We start from the raw sequence: 13,859 nt of genomic DNA, 5'->3' as shown, positions 1-13,859 counted from the left end.
GGAGCCTTTATTATTTCTGTCTTGAACCCCATGAGGGGGTTCTCAATCCAGAAAGAAAGACACTCCTGAAAGAGAAACGTAAAACCCAACGGGCGGGATTTTACGGCCTAGCTCGTCCCAAAACTGTAAAATCCTTTTCATGATCCAGCCCTCACCCGCGGATGGGGTGGTAAAATTCTGATCAATGTCTATTTTGAGCCACAAATCTAAAAACAGTAATGGTAAATGTTAATTGAATCAATTTCCTGTAAGGGTAAAAGGTAAAGTCACCATAGTCATAGATGACCATAGGCTGCTTTCCTCTTTGGGAGGAGAGCTGACTGGCGGTGACTTAACTTGACGGTCACAACACCTCAGACAAGATGGGCGACACGGTGGCACAGTGGTTAGCGTTGCTGCCTCACAGCATCAGGGACCCGGGTTCGATTCCCGGCTCGGGTCACTGTCTGTGCGGACTCTGCACGTTCTCCCCGTGCCTGCGTGGGTTTCCCCTAGTCCCACAGTCCAAAAGATGTGCTGGTTAGGTGCATTGGCCATGCTAAATTCTCCTTCAGTGTACCCGAACAGGCGCCGGAGTGTGGTGACTATGGGATTTTCACAGTAACTTCATTGCAGTGTTAAGGTAAGCCTACGTGTGACACGAATAAATAAACTTTTTTTAAAAACTGAAGGCAGGGCCTTCATGAATAACCTCAGCTGGTACGGGAGTTGAACCCACGCTGTTGGCGTCGCTCTGCATCACTAACCAACTCTCCAGCCAACTGATGTTCAAAGGTAGGGACTGTAGGAATAAATGGGCTGTTGCGTTCAAAGATGCTTATTTCACACTCTATTCCCCATGTTAATTTCTTACAATTGTTCTATTCGAAAATCTGTTGCATAACTATTCAAATCCATGAAGAAGATTTGCAATGGGTTTCACAGAATCAGATAAACTTTTGGCTCCATTTGGAATATCAATGAGCACACTTGGAGATATCCTGTTCTCACCAGGTTTGGTTTCCAGTCTAAGGTTATCTGGTCCACACCAGTTCCCTCTTGACATGTAGAAAATAAAATAAATCTTCCAGCCTTTCAGTCCCACATCTTGCAGTCAGCCTACTAGTTTGTCTGTATCCGAGTCCTTGAAAAATCTCCGGGTTCTCTGGTTTCCTCCCACACTCCAAAGATGTGCATGTTAGGTTGATTGGCCATGCTAAATTGCCCCTTAGTGTCCGGGGGGACTAACTAGTGTAAATGCATGGGGTTATGGGGATAGGGCCTGGGTGGGATTGTAGTCAGTGCAGACTCGATGGGCCAAATGGCCCCCTTCTGCACAGTGTGATCTATGATCTAACTAGGAAATAATTTACCTATTGCCTAAGCTTACTAGACGTGTCCAGCCCCGGTTTGACATTTGAGCAACTGGCTGACAGGACGTGCTAGTTGGCTGACTATTTCAGTGATAGCAGCCCCCATGATTCGGAAGCCCCAGCCTCATTTAAGCCTGTTGTGTGGGACTGCAAGAGGAACCAAATAGATTTTCCAATCCAGCTCCTTAAAATTGGGTTAGTGAAGTCACTCATGAGGGAGACTGTGGGGCCCACCAATACCAACTTAAGACCATTACCACTTTGTTAGCACCTGACTAAGACAATCAGAATCAACCTGCTTATTCTTTCCAGGTTGGCAGGGATTTCCCACACAGGAAACTAAAAGAAGATGTGCGAGACAAGGGGTGATGTTTTATCATTTCTTGCCTAAGTGCTGGGCGGACATGAAACTGGGAGAGTTTCAGATCCTTCTTTTGGGCATGGGTTTTAGGCCCCCCACCCCATACACACTCTGCCTGCAAAATTCTGAGTGAGCCTGTTGCTCGCTGCAGAAGCCTGTGGGCGGGGCTTAATGCACCCAAACGCCTGCAGAGGGAGGTAGTGCGCACGTATGGGCCTCTGAAGCTGCACATGCGCATTAGCAGTAACAGGGGTCCAACAGACAAAGAGAGAGCTGTCAGGCCCCCGCTAGTGCAAGCAGCCTGAAGCAGCTCCCCCCCTTGCAATCATGGGGGCCCGCGGCCGTAGATGCAGCCCTGCCGACCACCCTCGCCATCCAGACCCATCGTGGACCGACCCTTCCTCCACCGATCGCGGCCCTGCTGCCCTCCCCCCACCGATCGCTGCAGAGTGGCAGTGGGCTCCCTCCCCCCCCCCCCAATTAGTCCCGGACGATTGAGCTCCGGGTTCACTAATGACATGTAAATGCTTCTTTAAATAAATTTCAATAAATTAACCTGCCTCTCGCCCATTTCCAGTGAGAGGCTGACCGCGCCGGAAATCTGGCGCTCGTAAAATGGCGCCGGTCGCCACTTCACGACTGCGTCGCGTCCGAAAATGGGCGCAACGCGATGGTAAAATCCCGGCCAACAAGTTTGCAATAGATCAAAACATCAGAGCTGATTTGTCGGCTGTCAACTTGCAACCTTTTCTCCAATCCATCCTTTAACGTGTTAAAGATATAGCAGAACAAATTCAACAATAGCAGAATTACTGCTGCCGCTTGATTTAAGAAATGGGGAATTTTTGGTGTTTAAAAAAAACATTTGAGGTAATCTAATCGGAATCATCTAATTTGGCCAAGCTTTCTATAAATCAAGGTGTACAGTAAACCCTGAAAGCAGAAGCACATTAGGTTATTCTGTGGTCAGACAGAAATTTTCCATTATATGTTCAATAATGTCAGCTTTTAGCTTCACCATGAGGTTGATCCCATCATTGTTGCAGACCTCAGTTCCATCAACTTGCTTATTTACCTAAACTAGTTCCTGCTCTGAAGTAAATTGCTGTCGTTTTGAAATATCTATAAGTGAAGAATGTCGGTCGGGGCTTGAAAATTGCAGCTATGAGGAGAGACTGGATAAGCTAAGATTGTTTTACTCAGAACAGAGGAGGCTAAGGGGTGGCCTAACTGAGGTGTACTAAATTCCGAAGGACCTAGAGAGGGTAGACAGGAAAGATGCCTCCCCTTAGCTGAAGGGGCAATTACCAGGGTACATAGACGTAAGGTGATTAGTAGAAGGATCAGAGGGAACATGAGGAAAAGCTTTTTCATCCAGAGGGTGGTGGGCATCTGGAATTCACTGCCTATGTTGGCGATTGAGGCTGAAATGTTCAACTCATTTAAAAGGTATCTGGATCTGGATCTGAAGTGTTGTAATCTGCAAGGTTATGGACCAAATGCTGGAAAGTGGGATCAAAATGAATGGCAAGTTTCTTTCTTCCCTTACTGGCTGGTGCAGATCCCGGAGTTGAGAGGGTTGGCTTATGAGGGGTGATTGAATAGGCTGGGACTATACTCATTGGAATTCAGAACAATGAGGAGAGATCTTATAGAAATATATAAGATTATGAAGGGAATAGATAAGATAGAAGCAGAGAGGTTGTTTTCACTGGCAGGTGAAACGAGTAGCCTCAAAATAAGGGGGGACAGATTTAGGACTGAGTTGAGGAGGAACTTCTTTACCCAAAGGATTGTAACTCTGTGTGGAATTCCCTGCCCAGTGAAGTAGTTGTGGCTACCTCACTGAATGTTTTTAAGGCAAGGATAAATACATTTTTGAACAGTAAATGAATTAAGGGTTATGGTGTGTGGGCGGGTAAGTGGAGCTGAGTCCATGAAAAGATCAGCCATGATCTTATTGAATGGCGGAGCAGGCCTGAGGGGCCAGATGGCCTACTCCTGCTCCTAGTTCTCATGTTCTTATGTTCTTAGACACGATGGGCTGAATGGCCTCTCTCTGCACTGTAATCTTTCTACGGTTCTATGGATCAAAAAAGTCTATCAAGCAGAATTAATGCTTTGTGTCTGGTGGAAGTGTCTGCAGATAATTTGCTGCATAGTGAAGTGGTAAAGGGAGGATGGTGGTTACCCTGTTCAAACCAGTCCTGTGGGCTGGATTGAGCAGAGCAAAAGTGGTGTGGGGAAATCTCAAGCGGTGGTCAATTGTGTTTTAAACTAAGACAATTCAAAACTCGCAAGGCAATTATCTCTGTGCAAAAGATGTAACAAATTTATTTAACATAAAATATAAGACAACACAATACAAACATACAGCTGATCAGAGTCTCTGGATAGAGAAACAGAACCTCTCCGAAAGAACTAGATTACAGAGTCAAATGCAGATCAATTATACTTTTTTCTAATGAATAATTCTGCTTTTCATTAGCTTAAAATCAATTCCATTGGACAGCTATACAACAATACAAATCTCTGTCAAGTACCTCAGTCAATCATTAGATACTTAATAGCATGGTGATATTTTATTTGCCCAACTGATTCCGGACGTAGTCTCCCCTCTTGGCACGAACTATCTCCCTGTTGCCTGGTAACGGCAGATGCTACTACAAGATCAAAATGGTTGTTCCCACCGGCTCACTGCCAGTTTAAATAGACATGTGTTCCTGTGTCCAGGTTCATATCTATCCCGTGTCTGGGCAATGAATGCATTTATTTATTAATGTTGCATAATACTTAGGAATGCCACCCGATAAGACTTGCTGACTAACCTGTTCCCAGACCTTTGGCTTTAAACTATTGACTTCATCTGCCATGCCTTTCGGTAACTTTGTTTGACTAAAGCATACAATACATTGCAATACATTTAAAATATCAGTGTATATGTTTTAAATCATATTTACTTGGTTTGATTCACTTATTGTGTTCACAAACATGTAAACTGTCTGTGTTAGCTTGCCCAATAATCATTTAACTCTTTACTGATTTCTTGTCCTTTGAAAGACTGCATTCTGCCTATAAATCTTATGGGCTGGTTAGAGATCCTCTTCCACAAGAGAATTCAACACTGGTTCACGGGTAACATACTAGGATTTAAAGCTTAGAGCAGCATTAGCACAAAAGCAAAATACTGCAGCTGCTGGAAATCTGAAGTAAAAACAGAAAACACTGGAAACACTTGGGTGGGTCAGGCAGCATCTGAGAGAAACAGTTAATTCCAGTTCTGATGAAAGGTAATTGATCTGAAACTTTGCCCAGCACCCTCCCCACCCCAGCTGCGGTATGTTTTCCAGTGGCGGAGTTGGCTCACCATTGGTCGTCGCTGGGATCTTCCAGTCTCACCACAGTCAATGCTATTTGTGTTGCTCGCTTACCCTGCCACCAGGGAAACCACCATGGGGGTTGCCTTTGGCGGGGCTGGAACATCCTGCCGGAAAATTCGGTCTGTTAACTGTTTCTTTCTCCACTGGTGCTGCCTGAGCTATTGGGAATTTCCAGCATTTTCTGTTTATGTTTGAGGTTATAAACGTTACTTGCATTTCCCTTGATTTAGAAGGTAATGGGGTGACTGAACTGAGGTATTCATGGTGATAAAGGGATTCGATAGGTTGGGTTCAGTTCCTCTCCTCGGGGAATCCTGAACAAGTAGACTTAATCTAAAATTTGAGCTAGAGCATTTAGAATCAAAATCAGGAAACACGGCCAGGATTTTCCAGTCTCGCATGCCCCACTGCCACTGCCAGCCAGAACAGAGAATTAAGCGCTCAGCCAATTCTCCGTTCATAGCAACAGGACTGGAGAATCCTAGCCGTGGGCAACGTTGGAGAGTTCCAGCCTACATTTCACACACAATGTAGTGGAAACATGGAACTTTCTCCCTCAAAAGGCTGTGGATATTGGCCGAACTTTTAAGACAGATCAATATATCTCACAGAGGCTCTCTTTTCCAATATAACTTCCAGTCCACAGAGGAACTTTGCCCCTCTATTCGCTTCTATTTGCAGACACACTCTCTCCCCTTACAATTCACAGAAGCCATCTACTACCCAGTTGAGAGGTATTTTTGTTCTATCTCATAGCTTACTCAGAGCAGACCTCAGCCCAAATTTGCTCAGTTGTTCCACTGGTATCTCATTAAAACTCCTTGAGGCAGAATCCCTATAGTGCAAAAAAGGTCGTTGGACCGATCGAGTCTGCACCGACTCTCCAACAGAGTATCTCACCCAGGCTCTCTTCCCCACTCTATCCCCGTAATTTTGCACATTTCCCATAGCCAATCCATCTAACCTACACATCTTTGGAGCGTGGGAGGATACCGGACCACCCGCAGGAAACCCACGGAAACATGGGGAGAACGTGCAAACTCCACACAGACAGTGACTCAAGGCCGGGATTGAACTGGGTCCCTGGAACTGCGAGGCAGCAGTGCTAATCACCTTGCCTCCGTTCTGCCCAATTGATCATTGATCTGACTTAGGAATTCCCAGTTAGCTACAACCTGGATGTTTGTTGGTTGTTTTAAGCTTTAGCATCAGCTTCATTACACAAGAAGTTGAATGGGGCTGTAAATGGTTGCAAGTTGGCAAGCTGTGGACCCTACTGCAGTTTGGGAGTGGTGGATGTCCAAATGTGCCTGTCAGCATTATGTACATTCCTTACCCTGTCCATCTGGTGGGAACAATAATGACCCACTACTGGGATTGTGACCCATGAACTTTCAGTTCACAGATGTCTTTGCAGTGAACTTACTTTTGGCTTTATGAAAAACCATGCATCTTTCACAACCAAACAGAGATTTTCCAGGATTCTACACTGGTAACACATAAAAAAACTCATTTTTAATCGATAATGAAATTGGTTTCAAGGATTTTAATAAAGAACAAAGAACAAAGAACAATACAGCACAGGAACAGGCCCTCCAAGCCCGCGCCGCTCCCTGGTCCAAACTAGACCATTCTTTTGTATCCCTCCATTCCCACTCCGTTCATATAGCTGTCCAGATAAGTCTTAAACGTTCCCAGTGTGTCCGCCTCCACCACCTTGCCTGGCAGCACATTCCAGGCCCCCACCACCCTCTGTGTAAAATATGTCCTTCTGATATCTGTGTTAAACCTCCCCCCCTTCACCTTGAACCTATGACCCCTCGTGAACGTCACCACCGACCTGGGGAAAAGCTTCCCACCGTTCACCCTATCTATGCCTTTCATAATTTTATACACCTCTATTAAGTCTCCCCTCATCCTCCGTCTTTCCAGGGAGAACAACCCCAGTTTACCCAATCTCTCCTCATAACTAAGCCCCTCCATACTAAGCAACATCCTGGTAAACCTCCTCTGTACTCTCTCCAAAGCCTCCACGTCCTTCTGGTAGTGTGGCGACCAGAACTGGACGCAGTATTCCAAATGCGGCCGAACCAACGTTCGATACATCTGCAACATCAGACCCCAACTTTTATACTCTATGTCCCGTCCTATAAAGGCAAGCATGCCATATGCCTTCTTCACCACCTTCTCCATCTGTGACGTCACCTTCAAGGATCTGTGGACTTGCACACCCAGGTCCCTCTGCGTATCTACACCCTTTATGGTTCTGCCATTTATCGTATAGCTCCTCCCTAAATTATTTCTACCAAAATGCATCACTTCGCATTTATCAGGATTGAAAGGAAGTGGGGCTAATCGTTTTATTCAGCACAGAGTTGAGACACTGTAACATTTAAAATATTAGAAATTATATTTAAGGTGCGGCACGGTGGCATAGTGGTTAACACTGTTACCTCGCAGCACCAGGGACCCGGGTTCAATTCCAATCTTGGGGTGGCTGTCTATGTGGAGTTTGCACATTCTCCCCGTACTTGTGTGGGTTTCCTGTGGGAGCTCTGGTCCCCTCTCACACTCCAAAGATGTGTGGATTAGGTCGATTGGCCATGATAAATTGACCCTTAGTGTCAGCGGGATTAGCAGGGTAAATACGTGGAGTTACAGGGATAGGGCCTGGGTGGGATTGTTGTTGGTGCAGGCTCGATGGGCTGAATGGCCTCCTTCTGCACTATAGGGATTGTATGTATGTATGATTTGATTTAATCCCATGTTACCTTTGCTTGTTTGATCCTATCATAGGCCCCAACTTTAACTGAGGGCAAGTTTTATTTAGTGAGGTTTGATGTCCGATTAGAACTCACCTCTGCAGCATTAACGGGGCCAGGGTTATTCTAAATTCCTGTGCTTCAGTTAAATGTCACCGCAGTCAAACTGCCCACCTGCTCAGGGCAGGGAGCCATTGGAAGTGATGTGAATTCACGTGACCCGAGTTTACCCATGAAGAACGGGTAAGTCAGAAGGTGCTGCTGACTTCATAGAATCATAGAATCCTACAGTGCAGAATGAGGCCATTCATCCCATCGAGTCTGCATTGACCACAATCCCACCCAGGCCCTATCCCCATTTACCCATGCATTTACCCTAGCTGGTCCCCCTGACACTAAGAGGCAATTTAGCATGGCCAATCCACCTAACCCGTACATCTTTGGAGTGTGGGAGGAAACCCACGCAGACACGGGGAGAACGTACAGACTTCTCACAGACAGTGATCCAAGCCAGGAATCGAACCTGGGTCCCTAGCGCTGTGAGGCAGCAGTGCTAACCACTGTGTCACCGTGCCACCCCATTCAGCTCACTTAAGCTTAAATTCAGTCACTGAGCCGCAGTGCGTTCTTGGTGCCAGTGTTACTGATCCATTGGTGAAGGGTTAATGCAGTGACAATTGCTGGCACTCAGACTGTGGACGCGTTATAGGATCAGTTGGTATACAGCATAAAAATAACCCGAATGGATGTCTGAAGCCTCAGTCATCTGTACAACATTTTGTCAGATCACAGGGTCTGAGAATGGAGGTGGTGGGTGGGGAAGAGAGGAAGGTGTTTGGGAGCTGTGGTCGGCATTGGGGGGAGTGTAGGGCAAGTGTGGGCAGAGGGGAGTCAATGGAATGGATAGGGGGGTCAGCACAGCTGCCTGTTCATAAGTTGATTACAGAGTAGCCAATTATTGTCTCCTGGTCGCTGTTAGTTGCCAGGAGGAAATGACTTCAGGAGGAAATGAAAAAAACTAAATGAACCTTTTGGGACAAAAGTAAAATTACTGTGGATGCTGGAAATCCGAAATAAAAACAGAAAATGGTGGAAAAACTCAGCTGGCCTGGCGACATCTCTGCAGAGAAAAACAAAGTTGATGTTTTGAGTCTGTGTGACACTCCTTCAGAGTCAACAACAGGAAGAGGCAATGGCTAAAAGCAAATTGCTGGAGATGCTGGAATCTGAAACCAAAAGAGAAAATGCTGGAAAATCTCAGCAGGTCTGGCAGCATCTGTTAGGAGAGAAAAGAGCTGACGTTTCGAGTACAGATAGCTCTTTGTGACCCTTTGGTCAGAGGCAATGGCCTAATGGTATTGTCACTGGACCATTAATCCAGAAACTCAGCTACTGTTCTGGGGACCCAGGTTCGAATACTGCCATGGCAGATGGTGGAATTATTTTTCCAAAAAAAATCTGGAATTAGGAATTTACTGATGACTGTGTGGATACTCGTAAACACCCATCTGTTTCACTAATGTCCTTTAAGGAAGGAAATCTGCTGTCCTTACCTGATCTGGCCTACATGTGGATCCAGAGCCACAGCAATGTGGTTGACTCTCAACTGCCCTCCAAGGGCAGCTGGGAAGGGCAATAAATGCTGGCCAGCCAGCGAATGAATAAAAAAAGAGATGTGTTGAATGGTTACACTCTGTAAGAATGGGTGGAGGAAAGTGGAAGGTCTGGGGTAGGTGTGAACTACGAGAGTTTGGAATAAATGAAGTGTTCAGGACCAAAGAAGGCGCTGATCGTGGCATAAAGTTAAGCTAGCTGAATCTGTATCGCAGAGCAAAGGTCACTGCTCTGCGAAAGCAAAACTTAAGAACAGGTGACTGATAGTTTTGTGCTGTGTAATTTTGCGCCCATTCTGATTTCTGTGTTGACGGGTCTGGCAGGACTTTCAACGGTTATTTCCTCACTTCTGGCCGCTGGGTTAAATGGCAATAATATCTTCAGAAACCAACATGCAAAGCCACCAGTGGGTCCAGGGCAAGAATGTGAACTGGAGGATTTTAATTGCCCACCTGTACCCCTACCATCAAGGGGTTAATGTCTTCTGGTGCAGGCTCGATGGGCCAAGTGGTCTCCTTCTGCAGTGTAGGTATTCTTCCGCAATAGATGAATTCTAAAGTAGCAGATTATCATGATTGTGATCTACAGCTGATCAAATACGAAGCTTTAATGTTTCACTACACCTATCTTTCTTATCTTTACTCAATTCTGCCACTACTTATCTTAAAATTAATCACACGAATGTACAAATCACTCCCCTGAAAGAACTCTAATAAAGAACAAACACATGGCTTGTACAGAAGATTTTACATTATTATCATTGAATTCTTGATCTTACATTTAACAAAAAAACTCATTATTTGATAGGTGAACATTATTTTATTTCTTGTGTACATCCATCACTGATAAAGTTAATATCCTGGACTTACCCCTTAAATCAGGGTAGACTAAAATCGTGACATACCTTTCTGGTTAAAGTATGCTTTAGGCTTGAGTGCCGCTCTCTGCCTTTTCGACACAATTTTAACCCAGAGGCAAGTTTGGGCCAGAGTTGCGGGTGGACAGTCGTGGCTGTTGCGTGATTGGGAAACCAGGAAAAATGCGTTCCTGAAATATTCCGCAGTTTTTAATGGCAGCAGTTCTTTTTTAAAAAAAGTATAAAGTAAAAGTTGTAAAGTTTATTTATTAATTACAAGTAGGCTTACATTAACACTGCAAGCAAGTTAGTGTGAAAATCCCCTAGTCGCCACACTCCGGCGCCTGTTCGGGTACACTGAGGGGCAATTTAGCCTGGCCAATTCACCTAACCAGCACGTCTTTCCGATCACAATCACATTATTACAGAAAATGGTGTGCTGGCGCTAGGAGAATTCATATCAGTTCATGGAAATGGCTGAGAGAGATTGGCACTGTAGTTTGCGCATATAACTCATCCCAATTGTGTATAATGGTGGGAGGAAATCGGAGTAACCAGAGGAAACCCGCACAGACACAGGGAGAATGTGCAGACTCCGTACAGACAGTGACCCAAGCCGGGAATCGAACCCGGGTCCGACGCTGTGACTAAGACTAGCTTTCAATTCCAGATTTATTTCCCCCCTTTTTATTAATTGATTTTAAATTCCACCAACTGCCATGGTGGGATTTGAACTTGCGTCCCAAGAACATTAGCCTAAGACTCTAGATTACAATTCCAGTGACATTACCACGATGCCACCAACTCCCACTCACAGCAAGGAATGTGGGCAGAGAGGGGTGGAGAAGGAGGATTCATGGAACCCCTGCAGAAGGAGGCCATTCAGCCCGTTGAGTCTGCTCTGACTCTCTGACAGAGCATCTTACCCAGGCCCTATCCCCGTAGCCCCACATATTTACTTGCTAATCCCCTTTCTACACATCCTGGGACACCAAGGGACAATTTAGCATAGCCAATCCACCTAACCTGCACATTTTTGGACTGTGGGAGGAAACCAGAGCACCCGGAGGAAGCTCATGCAGATACAGGGAGAACGTGCAAACTCCATACAGACAGTCACTCAAGGCTGGAATTAAAGCTGGGCCCCTGGTGCTGTAAGGCAGCAGTGCTAAGCACTGTGCCACCTATTGTCCTGATGGGAAGAGGATTGAAAGATAATGCCACTGATAGTGGGTTCATCAGATAGTGGATGGGGCAAAGGCACCGATCTTGTGAGGAAAGGAATTGTTCTGACAATGAGTTGGTGGGGAAATGATGGTGATCGAGGAGAGTGGCCCCACTGGTGGTGTGTATTAGATAGCATCATAGAATCACTACAGTGCAGAAGGAGGCCATTTAGTCCATCGAGCCTGCAGTGACAACAATCCCACCCAGGCCCTATCTCCACAATCCCTTGCAATATACTCCACCAGTCACCCTGACACTAAGGAACAATTTAGCATGGCCAATCAACCTAACTCACACACCTTTGGACTGTGAGAGGAAGCCAGAGAATCCAGAGGAAACCCAAGCAGACACAGGGAGAACGTGCAAACTCCACACAGACAGTGACCCGAAGCCAGAATTGAACCCGGGTCCCTGGTGCCGTGAGGCAGCAGTGTTAACCACTGTGCCATCGTGCTGCCCCGATGATGGTTGGAGGTTTGAATGGTGGTCATGGGGATTTTCTGGGCAGCCCGCTTAGAATGGAGGAAACAATCCTGCTCCTCTTGACCCACAAGCTGTGCTATAATGGCACAGTTTTCAAATTTTACATATGAGCCTGGCTTGCCTCAAAACCCCTGAGAAGCTCCGATAAAACCCTGCATTAAGTGATAATGTAAATACAAATTAAAATTAGCTCGACCACAGATTAAATACTGGGTTCCCATTTTAATTCTCAGTACAAATGTAAATCAGAAGAGGTGTTTAATGTGTGAGTGAGCCATACATTTTAGAGTATCACCAAAATACCTTCTTTAAAAGGCAGTGAATAATAAGCTTCAATGAAAATCAATGTGTTCGATCGGAGAAGATCAACTGATTTTGTTTTCTGATGAAGTTTTATCCGTTTGCCTCATCACTTCCACTTTATACAGCGCCGACTGAAAAACATTCTTCCCTGAATCAAAATTTAACTGCGTCTTGTCAAATACATGAATAGGATGGGAATAGAGAGATATGATTCCCGGAAGGGTAGGGGGGTTTTAGTTCAGTCGGTCGGTGCAGACTTGGAGGGCCGTTGCTGTTCCTGTGGTGTAATTTTCTTTGTTCTTTGTTAAATTTGGTACCTGGAGAAGTTTACAATTACACCACTTCAGTTTAATTTCAGAAAGCTTCCCTGCTAATGTGAAAAACTGCATATTCTTCCAAAACTACCGATACTCCCCCTTACTTTGCACTCATTTGGGACAGAGGCTTGTGGGAGGGGAAATCACAGGTATAACGAGATTGCGCAAGCAACTATTTGGAGTGTAAGTACAAGACAGTCTCAAACTTCATGGTGCTTAATAATAGACCAATTTTGATAAACATTTAGCGGGGGAATTTTAATATTTCAAGGTGGGTGAGATTCAGTGGAGGTGTCAGGTTGAAACAGCTAAAACTGAGAACATGTTGGAAAGCATGCATGTATATGATGTATCATTATACATCAGGGTTTCCAGAGTGATAGTTCTCTGTCGCATCTTGCACAACTGTCGTCGGAAGCTACGCCCTTTATTTCTGAAAACATGACCTTTCAACTTTCAACTAACTGGAAATTTTGCAGTTTGAAATGAGACAGGACAAAGATATAAGGCCACCTTCTGAGGTGTAAGTGGGAAAACAAACAAGACTTCCTTAGGGGAATTTGAAGAGAGGGACGTTTCCTGTGATTCAAAGACCCATCAAAACCCGTTGCTGTCTGGGGAAGAGACATTAAAATGCAAAGTGCTGAATATTGAAACAATTGCTGCCACAGACAGACCCACTCAAAACCTGGTAGAAAATATACAATGCAGAGAGATTGCAAGTGGCACAGGGAGAGTCAAGGAATTTTTTCAGCCAAGAAAACAGGTAGAAAAGCTGCTCTCTCTCTCTCTCTCTTTTGGAACAAGTGTATTAATTGGTTCAGAAGTCAATTTTATGAGAAATCTATCTGCGAACTAAGATTTCCATGAAACCAACTGATCCAAAATCTACACCTCAAGAACAACCAAAGGACATTTAATCATATATTGGCTGTGACTTTCTGGCTGCATTGAGCCTGGCACAGATCCCGCTAATCCAGGAAAATTCCACATGGGCCCAAAGATGGGTTTTCTGCCTGGCGCCAAACGGTTTGCAATCTTCCCGATTCCTTCTGTTGGCACAAACTGGATCTCACCCAGAAAGGGCACGAGGCTGATTGGCATGAGATTGAGTTGATTTCAGTCTCATTACCCCCTCCCGGAATGTTCCCACCTCCCCAGTGGGAAGTCACACAGGCACAAATCACTACTCGTCCCTTGAAGT

At 45.2% G+C, this 13,859-nt stretch overlaps 1 protein-coding gene across 1 annotated transcript in view; it reads left to right on the top strand.

Annotated features, from left to right (window-relative positions):
* zap70 (zeta chain of T cell receptor associated protein kinase 70) overlaps positions 1 to 13,859 on the top strand; it is a 94,461-nt gene that overhangs the window by 43,287 nt on the left and 37,315 nt on the right. The gene's annotated exons all lie outside the window — the stretch shown is intronic.

Source organism: Mustelus asterias, chromosome 26 (assembly GCF_964213995.1).
Source record: "Mustelus asterias chromosome 26, sMusAst1.hap1.1, whole genome shotgun sequence".
NCBI classification, from domain to species: domain Eukaryota; kingdom Metazoa; phylum Chordata; class Chondrichthyes; order Carcharhiniformes; family Triakidae; genus Mustelus; species Mustelus asterias.
Note: the sequence above shows the minus strand (reverse complement) of the source record. Positions and strands in the feature narration are given on the sequence as shown.